We start from the raw sequence: 18990 nt of genomic DNA, 5'->3' as shown, positions 1-18990 counted from the left end.
TTTTCCAGGCTACTAATCTAGCTTAAAAGCATCTCTAAAACCTGGCTGGAATCTGAGGCAAGTTTCCTGAGTGGAGTCAGGCAAAAATGCCTGAGCAGAGTATACTTGAAAGGCGCATGCGCGTGCTCAGACTGAAGCATCAGCAGCAGGGCGAGACTGGGCATGGGTGCTAGGAACGACTGTGGCTCTGCGACCCTGTACCTGCTACCAAATTTATGCTGTGCTCAGCAGCCGGAGCCAAAGGATGGGTGGGGAGTTGAGAAGATTGAGTCATTCCCCTTCATGCCTCTCCTAAAAAATCAAAGTAATGTTACTGCACCAAACATCCATCCCGTTTTTAGACAGTCATTTGTCTCAAGTGGTTACTAGAATACACTTTAACTATATAATTGCTGAATCATAGAATGCTTTGGGTTGGAAGGGACTGTTAGAGGTCATCTAGCCCAACCCCCCTGCAGTGAGCAACCTGGTCTAGTTGAAGATGTCCCTACTGTTCAACCTGGCCTTGAATTTTTCCAGGGATGGGGCCTCCACTACCTCTCTGGGCAAGCCGTTCCAGTGTTTCACCACCCTCGTTGTAAAAATTTCTTCCTTATATCCAGTCTAAATCTACCCTCCCTTAGTTTAAAGCCATTACTCCTTGTCCTACCACAACAGGCCTTGCTAAAAAGTTTTTCCTTAGCTTTCCTATAGGCTCCCTTCAGGTACTGAAAGGCTGCTGTAAGGTCTCCCTGCAGTCTTCTCTTCTCCAGGCTGAACAACCCCAACTCTCTCAGCCTTTCCTCGTCCTCAATTCACATTTCTTAATCATGTTTCTCTCTTACAAAGTTTAGAATAATGAAACATTCTAAAAACCTTGGCCCTCTTTCTGTTTTTAGAGAATTTGAAAGTACCTGAACTGCATCGTTTGCTTGTCAGCTATCTGGTTGTCTATGGATGCGTGCTAGCTTACCTCCAGCCAGTTCTGAAGTGGTAACTCTGGCTCATCCACTTACTCAGTAACACTCTGATCATGACTCAAGTCCTTCCTGCACTACCCTTGATGACTTCATGCTTTCTGTAGCTTTTCTCGCCATTGATCTACCAGTCTTTCCAAAAAATGCTTACTTCTTTGCTGAAATATCTCTTCCCTTTAGACCTGTCACCTCTTTGCTTTCCTCTCTGTCCTCCTTTGTTCAGCCTGATGCCTCTGAACTGACTCAAACATTTATGACTGTGGCAGCAGTTCTGACCACTGACAGTAGTGTATTCCCGTATTTATTAATCGCAGATCTCATTTCTTGGTAAACACTGCCTTGAGGCCTTACAGTAGTGTAAGTAAAGTAGAAGATTTTTGCACCAAGACCAACTAAAAAAACATGTAAAGAATCTCAGTCTGTCCTTCCAGCAATGTGGGAAGTAAGCTGGGGGGAGGTGGGAGTGTTGTGTGTTGGTTGTACTCTTTCACGCTATCACTCCCTGATCTCGCAGCAGCGTACCTCTGGGCAGGAGGAAAGGTCTCGCAGGCACCAGAGTTACCATTGCCAGCTCGCTCTGACTTCACACCATGCGAGACTCGCTCTGACTTCACACCATGAATGTGTGGCCCATAGGCATCTACTGAAACTGCTTCACTGCAACAGTTATCTCCGTTCTCTCTTCAGCTTCTCTGTTTCTACCTTTCAATTTCTTTAACATAGACGTTTAGATTTCAAGGGAGAAGTAGGGTGAAAATGCTAGCAGATTTATATTGTAACAATATGTTAGGACAGGTACTATTATTTAGAAGAATTTAGAAAACAGGCTCAACCAGTTGAGCTTTATATTTCTAGATGACTTAGAGTAGTTTCAGATCTTCCAAACTAACCCTTACAGTGTTCTTTGTCCAGTGAAGCATTTCTAATTGGCTATATATCTGCTGAAGCATCACCTAGAAGTTACCTTCAACATACGCCTAGGGTTTAGACTTCAGTTACATCTCAAGTGCAAAGCTAACTGCACTTGACAACTACTTTTTTCCAAGTCCCTGATCCCTTGATTTGTATTTTTTTTCACTCTCTTCCTAAGCACCTGCACTTGAAAAATCTACTTTTTATCTTCTGAGGATGATATAGAAGCCTTCCCCGCCATGGAGCAGGCAATCTTTAGGTAATACAGTGGAGTCTTTTTGTAGACCTGGACAGAAAAACTTATGGGCTTGCTCTTCAATTCACAAGTACATGTTCTATATCAGTGATGGTTTGCATTGCCATCATTTATCCACAAATGATCCTTTAACAAATGGAGGTATCAGGCTGTTGGTTACAGAACTGTCCTTTGCGAGATATCAAAGTGATACAGACTTGTAAATGGTCAAACTAGATCCTGCTACGTGTGTGGACCTCTTCTGGGGTTTTGTGCCTTCTGAAAATTTTGCATGTGTGAAAAATCTCACTTTGTGTAATTAATGACTATATTGTAGAAAAGATCGTTAAGCATGCCCAGTTCAACACTGTGTGTGTGGTAACTGGACATAAGAACATTGAAATGAACCTGCTCCCATGTGTTGCAAGGTCATTTAGGAAAGGTTGATATCATGAGTGATTCATGTCTGCAAAAACAGAGCAACTGACATACTATCACAACATCACTTGAGATGAAAGTCTTGGCTGTCAGAGCATCTGGTGAACGCGTTGCCAGGACTTGGTGGAATTTTGACATCTGTGATGCAGCCCAAGGGGAATTTCAGTTTGCGCATTTACGTGGGTGATCAGATGGCACCTCATCAGCTGCAGTCCATCTTGCAATGAACTTTTTTTTCTGTTTCCACTACATGGTGTAGTTTGGGCTTAACTACACCTCTGACTTGCAAGATGAACTCTGCTTGCAGTAATCTCAGCAGCTGCTGACATGTTTGGATAGTCACTTACCAGACTTTAAACAACTTCTGAACTGTGGCTGGTAACAACATGCTAATATAATTTTTCAGTAAGTTCTTGTTTCCTTTTTTGGACAGGAAGTAGCTTGTTACTATAGATGTGCTATTGACAGTTTAAAGAAGATCATGGAAGATTGTCGGTTCACTCTTGATTTTTTACAAAAGTGGAGAAAGCTAGTCAAGAGGAGGTGGGTGTCAACAGGTGCTTCTTATTGTCAGTGGACATAGTTAGAACACAGAAGTATTCAAAAGCCTGCCATGTCATCGTGTGTCTCCACAATACCTGAAAAATTAGTGTCTTACCTTTCTGTGTTTATGACTGTTTAACTGACTGTTAGGTGACAGTTGACAGTAATTTTGTGCTGTCAAATCAGGACTGAAGCGAAGATTGTTTCCAAATGGGTTTTTTTTGGTAGCATCCTCCAAGTGAATTATATGTTGGAATACAGCAACTTGTAGTGGTCATAGATAATAGGCATTTGGAATGTGAAATCGCTTAAAAAGTTGACTGGGCTCATATACAATGGGGCGAACACAAAGAATTGCTGAGTTCACAGTCTTGGTTTCTTCCAAAAACTTTAACTTGCTAAAAGTTTTACATCCTGTAGCTATGTGAGTTAGCAAGCAGCAGTTTATCAGTCAGCCAAATAACACAGTAGACAATGTCTTAAAATGGCTTATTGACAGTCTTCTCCAGGTGAAATAGCTCCTGACAAGTTATTGAGGGCTGATGCTAAACATCAGCTGTATGAGGTTGCTTCCATTTTTTTAAGCCATGAAGGGACTAGAATGAGAAAGCTGAGATGGGGTTTACCTTGGCGGCTTGGTATTCAACCTTGCTCAACCCCTGCGTTAGCTCTGCTCTTGCATTCAACTTGATCGCAGCCATTCTAGCTGTTCTACCAACACAAATATCTCCCGCAGCACTCTGCATAGACATGGCATGAAAAGTTTCTTTTCAGTGGGACAGAGCTTAGTGAACCACAGCGTGTCCCCACAAAGAGCAAAAAATGTCCATTCCCATGTCGAAACAGAATGGGATGTCTCGAGAAAACTCTCCACAGCCAGGTGCTTCTGCTCCTCTCCCATCACCAAGTACATCCCAGAAAAGTGTTTCTTGGTTTTTATCTTGATCTCAGTCACTTGTTTGCTTACATACAGTGTTCCCTGAGCAGCAAATGTACATGGGTAGGCTCTTCTGCTATTTGCCACCGGCAGCATTAGAAGGACATCAACTTTGGGAATGTTTGTAGAAGGATCTCCTCTATACACACAGTGCTTTAGAGTCCTTTTGGCAGGGTCATGGCCATCTCTTTAGGAGATCTGTTATGAGCATGGATCTTTGACAACAAACATCAGACAAGAACGTGGTTGATATCACTTGTAGTCTCACAGGTTCCCATGGTGTGACTTGAAGCCTCCCAATGTTTTTGCTCGTCTGGCAGTGGCAGCGTTACATTTCACCAGGCACCCCAACAACAGAAGTGCAATCTCGTGCTGAGATGTACAGACCATGACAGAGTTTTCCACCAATCATCCTCTAGGAAAAAAGAGAAAAAGCTTGCAAAAAAAGGATCTGCTAAACACTGTTTCAGGAAAGAGAAAGCATATGTCAAGGTTTCCAACAACAATATCACAAAATCCTTTAATTATCGGGTTAGAGGGCAGTGTACTTTCAGCTTGAGGTCCCAACAGAGGGAATGGATCCATTCCTTTTGAAATGATGAGGTCTGATTAGGTGGGCTCCCTGATCTCATATTCTTTTTTTACACCAGCTTTTCTTCTTGCCTCAGAACTTCCATTGTGACCCCACTCTATTGCGATTTAGTGTTTTCATTACTTAAGAACGTTATTAAGCACTATCTACACAGCTTCAAATGGTGCAAGGCTACTCTAGCCTTCTATCGCACCCCCTGCATGTCCTGCTAGCCCAGGTGGGAACCCCTCACCTGCTTCCTATGCCACCAAAGCTCCCAAATACCTAGTTTAATCTTTATAAATCAGATCGCTATGTAACAGCCTGGGAAGCAGCACTGTCGACGTGTGACTCTCCTGTGTGTTGTGTTCCAATGGCCTTGTATTGCTCTATTTTTAGCTCAGTTTCATACTGTTGTTGTCCCAATTCCACATTCCCTCTTTCTTTGGTCCAGCACATCCATTCCCACTGGTAATGGGCCTCTGGGTTTGTCACTGCTCAATGAATGAACCCCATTGACAATGTTTTTCTAAGTTGCATGGAGAAACCCTGTTGTGCTTTTCCTCCTTTACTCCCTCTGCTGTTAAGAAGCTTGAATAAATTTTAGTGTCACTTAGTCACACATGAATAAGACTCTTTCAGTGCCATGAAAAAAAATGTCTTTGGAAGGCCAGTTATGAAAACAACTTTAAGTTCTCTTAAATCCAGTAGAAGCTGTATATATTCATTTTCTCTCTGGATCAGCCCTTTAGCTAGTAGAACTTCTTATTTAGGTACTGTTACTGTGCTATGCATTTTGAGTGAATACTTTTCTCAAGCAAAACTGCATAGATTTCAGTGTATGGGTCGAAGAATGTCAACGGAGAAACACACTGAATATTTCCAAAATTGTTTTAACTTGTAAGTGGTTAACGTTACCATTTGTCTAGTGCCAACAAAGTTACATTTATGTGGCACGTAATTTAGGAAATTGAGTAGGCAGAGAGCTGGTGGATGCCTTCTTAGCTAAAAAAAAAGTTCACTTTCCGTTAAACGCTCACACACATTTGTCATAGCAACCTTGAAGGTGGCCATAATGCTAAGCAAAATAAACAGTGCTAGCATAACGTTCACTGTAATAACATGTTTCATGAGCTAGTTCAGTACTCCTTTTTATTACCTTATTTTCATTGCTCATTCACTGTGTTGGAGTTCTGTTTTGTGGTTTACTCATTATTACATCATTTTCCCTTCTTAATTTAAAGCTGCTGCCCTTTTCCTGTCATTCCGTGCCACCTTTACTACATGCACGTATCCCTCTTAAATTGCCTTAATTCTTAATAGTGAGTTCTTTACTCTATTAGTTTCCAATAAAGCCTAATAGTTGGATAAGTTTTTGTATAAACCTAACTAGACAATGCTTTGTCATGAGAAGAAAAAAAAAAACCACATGAAGCATTAAACAGGAAAAGGGGAATATCGTTAACAAAGTATGACAATGCAAAATGCATAGAAAGGTTAATCAAAGTTCATCATGGTCACATCTATGCGAAACAAAATAAAATTCTGAAATTAATAGCTAATGCTCATTGAATTTCATTAATTTATGGTCAAAGCACCGAATATTTTGCACAAATCCTGGGTTTAAAGTAGAAAAACTGTTCTCTACTCCAGTCGTCTTCCATCTCCCTCTTCCTTTTGTAGATGAAGAAACCTAGGCAAAATTTTTACAGAGCAATGCACCAGAGACTTCCATCAGATGGACAACTGCCACTCTGTGTGCCTTCCCAGTCATTCCCAATACACGTGGCGATATCCCCCTGACTCTCCCTGGGAAAGGCCTCCTGCCACATCAGGACTGAAGAGGGACCAGGGTTCAGAGCTGGCACCCTGTTTTACTCCTTTTGCCCTTTAGCAATCAACATAATGAAATAACTGAACTTCTCATTCTTAAACAGCATATATGTACTGTATGAACAGAAAAAAAAATAAAAATACTCTGTTACCCTTTTGCCCAGGAAAGGCATGCTAGTTCGTCATACTGGCAGCTGTTTTTGTCTGGTAGTCCTCCTCATCAGAGAGATGAAACTCTGTTCACCTCAGATGGCTTGTGTAGAGGAAAAGAAATACTCACTTTTCAAATACCCTTCTGAGTCTTATTCACTCAAGTCTATGTAAATTTGGGAAAACAGGCAGCTTTAAAAATGTTTTGTATTGTCCAACCTCTGATATTCTGTCCAAGTCTCTGTGTATAAATCTATGAAGAAATGACCCTTGTCACGTCCAAAGTACATCTCATAATATTTATCCACAGTGCTACACGGATGGAAAGAATATCTACAAGTGGCATAGAGTCCTCCAGGTTTTAAAGAAAAGCAGAAAGAACCAATAGGATGACAAGAATTAAAATTTAATGGTACATTATGTATATTTGCTTTATAAAACCCCAAAGAAAATGTCACAAATCCTTCCCACCAACCAAAAATACAATCCACAAAAAATATACTGGTTTTCAGGAGCTTTTCCCAGCACTTGCTTCACCTTCAATGCTTACTGATGCAAATGGTGAATCATAGGTTGGAAAAGACCTCTAAGATCATCAGGTCCAACCATCCAACCAACACCACCATTCCTACTAAACCATATCCTAAACTGCCACATCTACATATTTTTTAATCACCTCCAGGGATGGGGACTCCACCACCTCCCTGGGCAGCCTATTCCAATGTCTGACCACTCTTTCATTAAAGAAATTTTTCCTAATAGCCAATCTAAACCTCCCTGGGCAGCCTATTCCAATGTCTGACCACTCTTTCATTAAAGAAATTTTTCCTAATAGCCAATCTAAACCTCCCCTGACGTAACTTGAGGCCATCACTAGTCCTATCACTAGTTACGTGGGAGAAGTGACCAACACCTGCCTCACTACAACCTCCTTTCAGGTGGTTGTAGAGAGCAAGAAGGTCTCCCCTCAGCCTCCTCTTCTCCAGACTTAACAGCCCCAGCTCCCTCAGCCGCTTCTCCCAGGACTTGTTCTCTAGACCCCTCACCAGCCTCGTTGTCCTTCTCTGGACACACTCCAGCACCTCAATGTCTTTCTTGTAGTGAGGGGCCCAAAACTGAACACAGTACTCCAGCTGCAGCCTCACCAGTGCCGAGTACAGGGGCACGATCCCCTCCCTACTCCTGCTGGCCACATTATTCCTGCTACAAGCCAGGATGCCATTGGCCTTCTTGGCCACCTGGGCACACTGCTGGCTCATGTTCAGCTGGTTGTCAACGAACACCCCAAGGTCCTTTACCACCAGGCAGCTTTCCAGCCACTCCTCCCCGAGCCTGTAGCGTTGCATGGGGTTGTTGTGACCAAAGTGCAGGTCCCGGCATTTGGCCTTGTTGAACCTCACACAGTTGACTTCGGCCCATTGATCCAGTCTGTCCAGACCCCTCTGCAGAGCCTTCCTACCCTCACAAGCAGATGGACACTCCTGCCCAGCTTGGTGTCATCTGCAAACTTCCTGAGGGAGCGCTCAATCCCCTCATCCAGATCATTGATAAAGATATTAAACAAGACTGGCCCCAAAACTGAACCGGCTGCCAGCTGGATTTAACTCCATTCACTACCACTCTCTACGCTCGGCCAGTTCTTTATCCAGCGAAGAGTACTCCCATCCACACTATGGGCAGCCAGTTTCTCCAGGAGAATGCTGCGGGAAACAGTACTGAAGGCCTTACTAAAGTCCAGGTAGATGACGTCCACAGCCTTTCCTTCATCCACTAGGTGGGTCACCTGGTCATAGAAGGAGATCAGATTGGTCAAGCAGGACTTGCCTTTCATGAACCCATGCTGGCTGGGCCTGATCCTCTGGTTGTCCTTCACATGCCCGGTGATCGCACTCAGGATGAAGTGCACTTAAAGCAGCAAAGTTACTCTCATTTAACTGTTTGTACTGAAATATGATATCATTATTATTGAAATGGTTGTGTGGTTTCTCTCTTTTTACGCTAATCCCTCTCTCCCTGTCCAACACTCATCTACCAGAATAATTGGGAGGAAACGCCATCAGGCAAAATTCGTTTCCAAAGGTCTATCTGCATGTGTAAGGACTTGCTTGCAAGAGTGCAGATTGAAAGTCTGGGTCCAATTTGGCTAAAGCATGATAGCTTCATTTAAAACCAAACAAACAAAAAAAACCCTTTCTTATTCCAAATGAGAGGGAAATCCATGTAAGCAACATTCTATAAATGGAACAAAAGGTCTGTACTGATTTTTTTTTCAGTAGTGCAATGAGATAATTGAGTTATGGAGTTGGGTTTATTTAAGTATATACACCCTAACCATTTCATGCAATGGTGTTTTGAAGCAAATAATAGATTAGCCAAGAGCTGGTGGGCTAATGGTGTTTGTCTTTGTTTATGATGTTAATTAGGTTCACTTGATTGTCTGCCATTTACCTCAGACCACAGGATTAACTGAGTGCCCCACATATTAACTCTCTCATCAGATAATTATCATTGCTCTTTCCATGCAGTATTATTACATACAACATTTACTTTGATTCCTCCAAACATTGAATAAAAAGTGTACTCATTATATAATGTATTTACTCTTAGAGTCATGAAGTCATGAACTCATTTTAAGGCCTGAGGAAAAGAAGCAAATACAAAATTATTATGGGCAAGACATGCTGTCTGCCTCAGCAGTCAGTTTCACGTCTATCATGGAGAAATGTATTTTCCAAGGCCAACTGTGGCACAAGTGTTTTTAACTTGCCCTTGCTTACACTGGTTTGAATCTGGAGTAACTCACTAAAGTTGGAGAGTAGGAGCCTGGATGAATTCCACAAAGTGAGAAAAGACTTTGGCTGCTAACATATAAAACTAAAGCTGTTAATCTTCCTTTTGATTCTGGAGTTGGTCATTTCTTTGTAAATGTTTACTACACTTGTAGTATCTAGGAAAAACCTATTTAATATTTTGGGATGAAAATATATTTTCTCCTCCTGAAATCTATATCTCAATAAAATGTCTTACTCTAACAGACACATTAACCTCCCTCCCTTTCTGTACAGCTGTCCTGCCTCTGCACTTCTCAGTCTTACCAGTCCTGCCAGGCAGTAAGGCTGCTATAGTATTCCCATTTCATGGACAGCCAACTGAGTCTCGTAGGGATTGGGGGCTAAATTCAGAGCAAGGATGTTTTTTTCCTCAGGTATCTCTGTAGGCACTTAGAGACACATTCAGTTGCCTTACCTACTCAGCACAGAAAGGCACCTAAAGTCACTCAATACCTAACATTTCATGCGTGAAGCTATATTATGTGTTGGATAGACAGACATAGAGGTGCATCAAGTTGCAATGACATCAAACAGCTAGCTGCTGGGCAGCTCCGGAGCTCTGCCAGGAGTCACAAAACAGAGGTTCCTCGCCCTCTTTTATCCATGATTCTTGATTTACTACCTAAATCTGGAATATAAATTGTCTGGTAAGATGGTCATACGAAGTGGTCCCAGTAGTTCAGCCTGTCCAAGTAACCTGTTGGGCTGTGGGCCCCAGGCTTGGTCCCTGTCAGTGCTGGGGTGATTGATCCTAGGTGATTGCTCCATCCAACAGGTGCTCTGACAAATTTCTTTAGTGGGGTTTGCTTTCTATAAAACACATATTTGCTTTAACCGAAGAGCCCATTTTCAAGGCATGCAGCTGGCCAGGGGAGGGCTCGGTTCTAGAAATTTCTCTGTGAAATCAATTTATGCATAACTGATGATCTTCAAGAAGAGGGTTTGCCTGAGAAAGCCTCAGCCTGTTGGCTACACAGTAGAGGTCTGAATTTGGATCTCCCACAATACCCAAAACGCTGGAATAATGAGTTGAAGTGTACCACCTCCTACTCTCTTACCTATTAAAAAAATAATTTGACCATTACTTAGAAGAACAGTGACACCTAGACCCTTGTCCGCCCCTTGATGTGTTCTACTGGATAACCAAGCTCTCTCCTGTTCAGATCACTCAGTCTTACGAACCTCACCCTTCGACATCTAAGTCTCTTCATATTTTACAGAGTATAGGCTGGGCACATACATCATGGCATGCATTACAGCAGGTAGCATGCAAAACCTAGCTGAAGATTTGAGCACCTCCATTAATTTTTCTGCAAGAAGGCTGACAGAACTGAAAACTTACCTGGAAACTCTGCTCCAGAATGTTATTCTGATTCCTCCCTTCTGTCCACCATATTTTTCTTCTGGAAACGCAGAAGTGTCTCAGTGGAATCACAAATTATAACCATTTTTTTCGATCTAAAAATACTTTTTCAGCTACCTTATTTTATCTTTATGTTTAGAAAGACAGCAAGGAGCACCAACCCTGTGTGAGAAAGGAGTGGTGTAAAGATCCTTGGGTGCCCATATGATGTACTCCATTTGTCTTAGAGTAAAGGAGCTTTTCTGTTGACACTGTGGGACTTGAGTGGGCCATTGACAACTTGTATACTTTGCACATGCTGTGATTTGTAACTGTTCCCAGACAAAGAGCTTCCTGTTGTGCAAGATGCTGAACTCTTCATCTTAGTAAAGCCAGTAGGAAAGAGCATACCTCAAGGTACAGCCATGTCTCAACACTACTTATTTTTTCATTTGTATTTACGATTGGAAATTTTCTAGGTAGTCTGGTATTTGAATGGATGTTTATATTGTAAAAAATAAAACAAGGATGAGCAAAAGCTGTTACAAGAGAATCAAATAATACTAACGTGTATAGGTGTCACCTAATGATGGGAACAAATAAGTTGAATGATAATTTGTGAAGATCAGCATCAAGAGCTAACACAAAATGTATTAAAAGTAAGTTTATTGCTAAAATGAGGGGTCTGAAAGGCTATAAAGGAGTATGATTCTTGGGTAAAGACCTAAATGGATCTACATACGGAGCTATATGTAGCTGTGTGTATGGCGTTACAACGAAAATCAGTTAAGTTGTGAAGCAAACTTATTTACTGGTTTGGTTTTATTTACTATCTTATATGCTGATGCAGCAGCCAGAAGATCTACTGAAGCAAAAATCCTCTAAGAACACACGTGAACAGAAAGAGGAGCTAGAAAAAAAATAAGGGACAAAAAGTATATTTTTAAGTTAACTAAAATAATAAATAATTTGAATTTAGTATACGTTTTCTCCCCAGGAGTCCTTTCCATTCCACTAAGGGAAGGCTACATAATAATCATTGTCTATAAAACCACTCTGTGTACATATGTTGTGTATGTAGATAGTATACAAAGCACCATCTTCTGACATACAAAGAGCATGAAATCTTCTTCCGTTCTAAATCATCTTCATTGCAGCTCATAACTGTTTGTGATTTTAGTTTTGTTACACCCCACAATCTGTCTTTCATTTAGCTAGGTCTTCCAAATCTAATTCACACTATAACATGTAAAAGGACTATGAGGCAAATAAAATATGTTGGGAAGTAATCAGGCTCAGGCCTTGCTCTTCCTATGTCTCCAGCTAGCACATGTCCTGAACGTGATGATTTCTATGAGTAATCACATCATGTATATAGTAATAAAAATGTGAATTAAAAACAAATCTTGCATTGGCAGGGAGTAAAATATGCATTTGCAGAGGCCATAATCTCTCGTTCATTTTCTCAGTCTGCATAATCTACACCAAATCGCAGCTTGGATGAATTCATCTTTCCCAACAGTAGTCTTAACTTTGCTTGCTTGTGGGAAGAAACAGTAGAAAGTGATATATTACAGGCATCGCTGTATCTGCCTCTCCTGTTAAGCTGATTTTAAAGGTTTTAGCAGACTATTTGAGAGCTGTTGATTAAGTACCGCTGTCCTTACTTCCCTCAAACAAGAGGAAGCGGTGTATTTCACAGTTCCTATTCCTCTGGCTTCCACCAGATGCACTGAACTTGAAATTTTGAGACTGCTCCTAGCGGTTTTACTGCTGTCACCCTCCGGACACAAGCCTGTGTCCCTGAAGTGGCTCAGATACCACCAGTTTGCTGATACAAGATGGTGCAGCTATGTGAGAGCTGTACAGAGCTCTGTGGGCTAAATGTTTCTCACGTAGATTTTTTTCCCTCCAGTTTTATAGCAATGAAAGGCACCTCCACAGAAGGAAGGTATACATGACAAAAGATGTCTTGGAAATAAAAAAGGAAGTTGAGTCTTGCTTACCTCTCTGTTCCACAGTATACCTGATTTTTAAAAAATCAAATAAAAAAAAACAATAAAGGTAGCAAGAAATCCGGATGTTTTTCCCTATCTGTGTAGTTTAGCCACTAGTTACTTGGTGTACAAATTAGCAATGCAAATAGTGAGAGGGAGAAGAGTATTTACAGAGTAGCTGGAGGATTTGCGGAAGCTGTCATGCACGCATGATGACAGTGTCTTGGTTTCACCCACATTACTCCCTCTTCTCAGTTACAGAGCCCCCAGCCCTTTGAGGAGCAGCCATATGGTTAGGGAGAGGGGAACTGGTGCTGCATAGACAGGATTTGGTTTTTCTTCTGTGCTCTCAGACAGAGATCTCCTTGGGGACAGGCTGGGCTTAAGTAGTTGCACAATTTTGCTATATTTCTGAAGCAATTTTTTTTGCAAGGTTTGCACAATTCCAATTTTCTTAGTTTATAATCCTATCTTTTGATTTCTGTCTTAATAACTCTTGCAAAGGTATGCTATTGGCAAAAATCCGTCATTTAACAAAGGCAGTCCTTCACAGCACAGCCAATATTTTAAAGGACTATACTAATATTACGAGGACAAACAAAAATCCTGCCAGGCTCTTTCTGAAAGAACTGAAAAATTTCTGAGCTTCCTGAGTATTCCCCAAAGGCATTTTAAAAAAAAAAGTCATTTGTGGATGATCCTTCTGATTTCATCTCACCAACAGTATGTTGAGGTCATCTGAGATTTATGGAATGCAGACATTTGGGGAAAGGGAGAGGAGCTTGTTCCTGAAGAGCTTCAAAGGCGCTAGCAATTATTGTCATTATATGTTACCAGTAAGCTCAGAAATATATTAGAAGCATTCCAAGAGCATCCATGATGCTGTCATTTGAAATCGGACTCCCAAAAAGAGAAGCATAAGCAATAAATACGCTGGAAGGTCAGAGGAAGAATTTGGCACTGTCAGAACAGACTGGGTCTAAGCAAAAAAAAATAGCCATTCGAAAAATGATTGTTGCTATTTATGAGCATCAGGTTGCTAAGTGACATCATGTGATGCTCACTGCTTCATCGGCCACCCACAGTTCTCAAGGAATAGCAACAGAGGGGGTGAAAGGGGTGAAAGAAACCCAAAAGGCTGAGTTACTATTGAAAAAAAAAGGCCTGCAGTTCAAGGAAAAGCAAAATAAGCTTTCTAAAAATACCTTCCTTTTTGTTGTAGGAGAATCCAATAGAATAATGTTAAGGACTTTTTACAAAAGCAGTACAGAGGTGAATCATTTGAAAGAGAGCCTAAAAACCAACATCTACCCCCAACTTTAAATATAATTTAGTGACCTGCTTTCATATATACATATGTATATGCATGTATGTGTGCACGTATGTGTGTTTGTATTAATTTTTCCATGAGAGGAAGACTGTATGCATTGGAGGCCACGTCATACATTTTGAATTGCTTCTAATGTTGTCAGACTTCAATCATTTGGGTTCAAATGCTTCATGCTCCTTTAATTTACTCAATTTTTTATTACTCCAGCCACATCAGCTCAGCTGCTTCACATAGATTAGATTAATTGAGCACCCATTTCACTGAACCTTTAGCACTTCCTGTGCTTTGCAGTCTCTTGAAATTCATGAGAGGAACTGGGACAAGGACAAGATTGAGACGGAGAGAAGAAAAAGTCTGGGTCAAACACCCCATGAACACATGCATGAGAAACTGATGAACTTGGATGTAGAAACAGAGACGATGGAGAAGAGACTACAGACTGGACAATTCATTTTTTCCTGTTGTCTTGTAAGAAAATGTCTAATGGTATGGGTTGAAGGCCAGCATCCAAACTCTCACTGCTTTGTATTTTGCATACTCCTCACACTCAAGACTTGAGAGGCACGGGGTGTAAAGTAAGCATGCTCAGCCTTTCTAGTCAGTGTACCTTTTTAGCTGCTAATATTTAGCAATTTTTTTAATCCTTTTTTTTTTTTTTTGGCACTTCTCCCATTATGACTTCTCTTTGATGGCTTTTTGAATGTTTTACTCTGGACCATAAGAATTCATCTTAACTTTATTGATGCTTTGCTTTAACCTTTATTAGTAATATATAAAAAGATCAAAAATATATGTATACCCTAAATGTCGCTTCTCCAACCCTCTCACAGGCTCCTGCTGCCTCTCTCCTCTTCAGATTCTTCCAGTCACGTTATCCACAAACTCTGGCAGTTTTCATTTTTAATGAGTGTAAGTACAACAAGTAATTAATTTGATGTCTGTTGTCCAGAGAAAACCATTTAGGATATTGAATTAATTTTCTCTATTCTCATATACAGTGATTCGAAAGGAATGGCAATTTGGGAGTAGCTGTGTGGGATAGATGTGTTAGACAGGTAGGTTGGGGGGTATTTGTTGTTTTTCCCATCACAACATGATTATCAATAAGCACCCATTATTGATACATCATTACTAACTTTCTCAGTTAGTACACACAGAGGTGAGTAGCCTGTTTACAGTTTCAGAATCGCAAGTTTATGATGATTTACGTTCAGGTCACACTTTGATTTGGAGCTTAATTCCCTACCAGAAGAGAATTTCTGTCAGAGAATGCAAAATTTTGGGTTCTAATCTTGCTTGTTGAAGCCTTTCCATTACCAGGCTCCCTGAAAACTGCTTGTGTCTCACTATTGAAGCCTCCAAAATAGAAGTGTGTCTTCTTTTAGAGAAGGAAAAGCAAGAATTTCATTTCATACACACTTCTTTGCTGACATTTTCATTAGCACTGTTGAAAAAAAACCCAACAAAAAGACCAATATGCCTTCAGTTCCTTTTCCCATACTAACAGAGTAGCTTTTTTTTCTGTGGCAAACACACCTTCCAGACAGGGAGTTGCTCTCGGACTTCGGCGGTTCCCTCCCTTCCTGTTTGAGACCAGCTACGTCTCCTTTGCAATCCCTGAGTCAGGGCAGTGACTCTCCCAAGGTCCCCTGGCAGCCCACCCCTCAGCGATGGCACTGGTGTCCCTTTCCCCCGAGCCACCGGGCCGCCCAGTCAGCCCCGGTTGCGGTGGAGGCTCCTCTAAACGTACAAGCAATGTAAACCTTCCAGGACTGGCCACAACGGGCGCAAGCTGAAATCCGCCAAACTAATTTGAAAGCTATGGTCTGAAAAATGATGCTGGCTATTTATTAAAACAGCAAGCATGATCAGACCAAGCCAACTTGCTGGTTTAACAGATGGAAGCTTGTTAAAAATCTTTATTCCAATATGTTAAGAATCCAGTTTTGCTACAAATTGTGAAGTATGACTTGTGAGTCAAGCCCCAGTGGAATGGATGTCTCATATTTTGAAAGTCTCATCTTTACATTCAAGACCCAACATTTGCCATTTTATGATGTTTTGATTTGGTGTTTTTTTAGAAGTGAACTATTCCCATCATTTAATAGTATCCCATCTTTCCTATCTTCAATTTTAACTAGGACAGATATTCTGATACTTTACATTTTATCAGCTGAAGAGTATGATGATGATTATTATTTCTTAAATTTATGAAGTTCTGGTCTACCGTCTTTCCTACCCAGATAGCACTGTTTTTTACACCTGAAGCACAAAGAGTTTTAAGTGATTTCCCAAGGTCACGCTGCATACATGACTAGCAGAGAAATCATTTTGTCTTACTATATGCAAAAGAACTTCCTTTCTCTGATTTCTGTTCTCCTCACCAGAAAGAAGTTAATAGGGGGTAAAAAAAACACCGAAAAATCACTTAACTGTGGCAAACCCATGGAATAAAGAAACAGGTAGTGATAAAGAAAGAATAGTGAGCTGGAAGAGGGAGCTTTTGCAAACCTGTCTGCCCGGTTTCCCTGCGGAGGCAGCCCAGTGCCTGCGGTGCCCTCGCACACACGCTTCCCCGGAGAACTCTGCAGCCTTCCAGCGCTACTGGCATAGGTTGTGGGGGCTCAGTAGCAGGTTTCTGGTCTCAGAGAATCCCTCTCAGGCAACTCACACACCTGGTCACATACCTTCTTCACCATTTAAATATTCAGCATTTTTAATTAAATTGGTATTCGCGTGAGAACTGTTATAAGACTTTTCTTTGTTGTATTTTGTTAAAATGAAAACAGAGAAAGTATCAAACAGACACCTATGACTACATCATACATAAGTATAAAAGCTTAAAATAAAAGTTTGTGTACACTTATGTGGAGATTAATTTTTGACCAGAAAACCTGAAAAACTTTGTGCTTGGTTTTTCACTCCTGTAACTCTAGCTTTGAGCTGAGATGAGTAAAGTTACCTTTCAGTGAAACAAGTGGAAGAGAACAGAGAACGGCTGTAATATATGAAGCTCCTCACGGTGAAGCCCCACCACTTAACTTCTAAGAAATAATGTCAGTGTAAATCATGATGTGATGAATGCTTCACTGAAATGATTCATGCCATATGGTCTGAAGAGCAAAATGGGCACAGTTTATTTTTAAAAGAATGAGAAATATGATCTTGGAATATTCATTGCTTTGTCCTGCCAGGCTGAACATTTGCTGTAGCAGGGGCCAGACTTACTGCAGGTCTGTATTTTTTTTGCTCACTTAGTATGTCACACTAGTTGAGGCTTCAGACTCATTCATAATGGAATCATGGCCACAAAATTACAGCCAGTACTCAGCAGCCTCTTCTGCACACAAATGTTCACTGGGCAATTGAGTCCCCTGACACAGGTGAAAGGTGCTGGCAGTTCCATGAGTCGCTCGCCTTTGCCTTTTGTAAAGCTGCTTATGGTCAACACCTTTCTTGCTATATCGTTGTGTATTAATACACTCAATGTGAGACTCCACTCAAGCAAAAAGAAATCTAGGTTCTTTCAATAGTCATAACGCTTCTCTTGTAATTCACCACCAGAAAAAAAACCCAGAAGCAAATAAACGTAGATGCCTGGTCTGCAAGGAATTATTTATTTTTATCAGTGATTCCAAAAGGTACGAGCACACCTCACTGAAATATTTAGGCACCACACCTACTCATTCTAAAGTAAGTGGCACAAACCTCAGTAACTTGAACTGTGTGCAATGAAGTCTGTAAGATCACAGAGCTAGACTGTGCCTTATTCATTTTATTCCAACTCAAGGACAATGAAGAGCCACTGTCTCCTTAGACAAGTCCTGGAAAAAGAGGACCAGTCAGTACGTTGCAGGCATTGCGCAAGGTGTTGATGACTGCCTGGTTCTGACCTCTCCGCCACCATCCGCGCAGAGACATGTGCTCCAAGAAAGTAGTTTGAGAGCAGCCCATTTTCAAGCAATTGAAAATTTCATTCTGCAGAATTCATCACTGTGCATAATTTCTCGCAAGAATTAATTTTGGATTGGAAACTTTGATGTCACTGCTTGAGGTGGCTTGGTTTGGTCTGGGAGATGTTAGAAAGGTGATTTCTAAGTCAAATGTTTATGATGGGAGGTCAGCTTCAATTTCAGTAGGGTAGCCCTTAAATTGATGGGCAGGATTCCTGCACGTCGTATAAATCCATTCAGGTTCAGTGAGGTTCCTATACCCCTCATTCACATCTACTTCATTTTCAAGATTGATGTAATTTATATACATATCAGTCTTAACTAGCACATGTAATTAAGTTGATACTGCCTGGGGTGGGTACTCCCAAATCATCCTTAAAGTTAAGGAGTTTATAGAAGGATTAAAAGCAATTTAACATTAGTTGTCAAAAAAAGCAAGCTATGCTTGTTTAAATGTCAGCAAGTCTGAAGAACAGTGCCTATTTTTTTAAAAGGTTAAAAGAATGGCTAGTGCTCTTTTACAGATGGAGGTTGAACAGGTTTAACCTGCATTAATTTAAACTGATAAAAAAAAAAATCTGTGTAAAGAAGTTATTTCAACAATTAAACCTGTCATTGATCTGTTTTAAACTCAATTAATATAAGCTTCTTATATCGACTTAAGCATGCATAAAGTGCTGCCTTTTCTCAATTATTTTTAAACCTTGCACATACAGTACAACATTGCACGTAGACAAGCTTGTGTTAGAGGAAAGCATTTAGTACGTAGCGTAGTCAATTCCTTCTCCACTCCAGTGATCCCCTCTAGTGGTTAATAATTGCCTGCTAAATGTTTCTTAGTACTACAAATTATTTGCACCTCTTCTGCATTAAAACTGAGTCTGTCTCCTCCTTATCTGAATTCAAGAGATCCGGTTTTTCATTCCTGCGCTGCATATGAGAAGGACAAAGCAACGGAATCT

Source organism: Opisthocomus hoazin, chromosome 7 (genome assembly GCF_030867145.1).
Source record: "Opisthocomus hoazin isolate bOpiHoa1 chromosome 7, bOpiHoa1.hap1, whole genome shotgun sequence".
NCBI lineage: Eukaryota > Metazoa > Chordata > Aves > Opisthocomiformes > Opisthocomidae > Opisthocomus > Opisthocomus hoazin.
The sequence above is the reverse complement of the archived record's forward strand: the minus strand, read 5'-3'. Positions refer to the sequence as shown.